At 33.5% G+C, this 2,950-nt stretch overlaps 1 non-coding gene across 1 annotated transcript; it reads right to left on the bottom strand.

Moving 5' to 3' along the window:
* Positions 1–2,160: 2,160 nt before the first annotated feature.
* Positions 2,161–2,267, bottom strand: LOC133820638 (small nucleolar RNA R71). The gene has a single exon (XR_009887042.1). It is a non-coding gene; the product is annotated as a small nucleolar RNA R71 (small nucleolar RNA).
* Between the last annotated feature and the right edge of the window lie 683 nt (positions 2,268–2,950).

Below are 2,950 nucleotides of genomic sequence, written 5' to 3'. Positions count from 1 at the left end.
TATTTTGTCATTTTTAGATTTTTCATAAGATTAACTTTGTGCTTTTAAAGTAAAGAACTTTATAACTCAAATGGACTTTTGTTAGAAAAGAATATGGACTTTAATGTTAGATTTTCCAAGTAAATGTTGGGATGTGAACTATTTATTTGTGTATTTTTGTAAATCAAGTAACTAAGTAACTAAGCAAGCATATGGATGATTCTTGAAACCTTTCCATTTCTCAAACTCTTGATTACATCTTACATTTATCTCACCTATCTCACTTTATCATTTCATCAAAAAAATACAATACCAAAATCTCAAACCTCTTTCCATTTACAATTTTATTTATTTCTTGTTACTAACTTTTTGTGTTATTTTCTACTAATCTTTTGATTTTAGGTTACCTCCTTGTGGATCGACCGCCCGATTATACTACAACCACCGCTTAGTGGTTGTCACATTTTGGGCGTTAAACAAATTTTGACGCCGTTGCCGGGGAGGTAATTTTCCAAGGTTTAGTAAAATTTTAACAAAAATATTAGTAACTTTATTTGTGTTTTTGTTGGAATAAATATTGTGTTAGTGTAGTTTTTTTATTTACTAATTTTTAATTAATTATTATTATTATAACAAAAAAGAAGAAAAAAAAATAAAAAAAAACAATCATAAAAAAAAAATTCCTTTATTTATATATATATATATCTTTTCTTTTCTTTCTTTTTTTCATTCTTTTTTTTTTTGGCAAAAAAATATATTTATATTATAAACATTCATATATATATATATAACTATAAAAAAAATCCAAAAAAACATTTATATATTTATTCTTATTTTAAATTTCCTTTCTTTTTAAATTTTCTTTCTTTTGTTTTTTTAAAAAAAAAGAACCATATATATATTTATATAATAACTTTTTTTCCCCTTTTAGTTCATTCTTACTCCATTTTTTTTTCTTAATTTCTATTCTATTTTTTTTTTAGTTTAATACATATTAAAAAAAAATTATGCTTGTTATTCTATCTTCACTTTAATTTTCTTTTCTTTATTTTATTTTTGTGTTGTTTATTTTGTTGCTTAGTTTAGACTTTTACTTTCTTTACCTTAGTTTTCCTTAGGATTTTAATTTTTTTCCAAAAAAACAAATAACATAAAATTGCATAAAATTGTTCATAAAATTTCAATCATAAAACGCTTAGTATTGGGAACAATTGTGTAATATTACAAATGGTAGAAACCGATATTGTTATGTCTAGAAAGATTGGTTGTTAAATAAGGTTTGTGATAGCGTTACCCTCCACACTTACCTGGGAACCTCGGGGAGTTCTGTCTAGGCAAGTGTGGGCCTAAAGCGGTACCTTGGCAACCTTCCCAATCGGCCTGGGAACATTTCGAGCATCTACATTTGCACTATTACATTGTTAAACTTATTACTATAAGAAAACCAAGCTTGTTCTGTCAAAATAAGCAATTTCACTCTGCTTAAAGGTTGTTTGGTCGAAAAGGTTGACTTGTGATCCACCATACTTACTCAATAACCCCGGGGAGTTCTAGTAAGGCGTTGGAGATCACTCAAAAACCTCCAAATCTACCTGGGAACAAGTTTTAAAAAAATAAAAATAATAATAATAATAAAAATAAATAAAGACATAAAATAAAAATAATTCTGATTTCCAAGAGTGGATGAATCATCACGAAACTTCCAGTGACACTTCTTCCAATTCATCTGCCACTCCTACCGGAACTCCTTCCACCAATCCTGCTTCTCCAAAAACTTTCGTTGATAATAACTCATTCGCAATGGCTCGCAATGATGACATCCAACCAAGAACTCTCAATGACTACCTCCATCCTACTCGCATTTCCACGCCTTCATGCATTATCTTCCTTCCTAATATGCCTGCACTAGACTTTAAACCTGGCATGATTCAACTCTTGCCCACATTTCATGGAATGGAAAACGAAAGTCCATACGTGCATATCAGAGAATTCGAGGAGGTAGTAGCCACGTTCTATAATCGAGCCGAAAATGTCGATGTTGTGCGACTGAAGTTCTTCCCTTTCTCTTTAAAGGACAAAGCCAAAAGCTGGTTATACTCTTTGAGACCTAGGTCGATTGGAACATGGGAGGAGATGACCAAATCGTTCTTTCTGAAACACTTCCCTAGCCATAAGACCAACAGTCTCAAATGACAGATTTCCACATTTTCCCAAAAAGACAATGAAACGTTCTATCAAGTCTGGGAAAGATTCAAAAATATGTTGCATCAATGCCCGCACCATGGCTATGAGAACTGGCGTTTGGTCAGTTACTTCTATGAAGGCCTCACGAGTCGTGAGCGTCAGTTTGTAGAAATACTATGCAATGGTGAATTCCTCGAAAAAGAGCCAGACGATGCTCTTGAATACCTCGAAGAAACCGCGAAAAATTCTCACACCTGGACTGGTCCAAGTGCTATTGACAGCACCAACCGACACAAACTGTAACGCCGTGGCTACCCCAGAACAGTTACGGTGAACAGTGAACCGGAAATTTGACTCGCTACCCGAGTCCTTTGGTTAAAAACGTGATCTAAATGTTATTATGTGGTTAAGGTGAAAAACCAGTAAAAAGGAAAGGATACATTTCATTAAGTAAATAAATTGCTCATGAGCCTTTAAAAATATTTACAAGCTGTTCATAATACAAAAAAGTTGCTACTGTTTTAAATTTACAGTCCCCGCCGGCCTAAGCGACAAAAATAGGGTAAACCCCTAGTCCCTCTGAGAACTCCCTGACCGTGGTGGTCAAGCGGCCCAGTATGTACACAACATCGCCCAAGCTCTCCACTCAGGGTTGGGTGAGCTTCTCTTTTCCTTTACCTGCACCACATAGCACCCATGAGCCAAGGCCCAGCAAGAAAACACAATAAAGCATGATATAATATCAACAGTAGTCATAGTAATTGTTCAGGATCAACAGTCCAAGCAG

Source organism: Humulus lupulus, chromosome 2, assembly GCF_963169125.1.
Source record: "Humulus lupulus chromosome 2, drHumLupu1.1, whole genome shotgun sequence".
Taxonomy (NCBI): Eukaryota; Viridiplantae; Streptophyta; class Magnoliopsida; order Rosales; family Cannabaceae; genus Humulus; species Humulus lupulus.
This window is presented reverse-complemented; position numbering and strand designations above follow the sequence as displayed.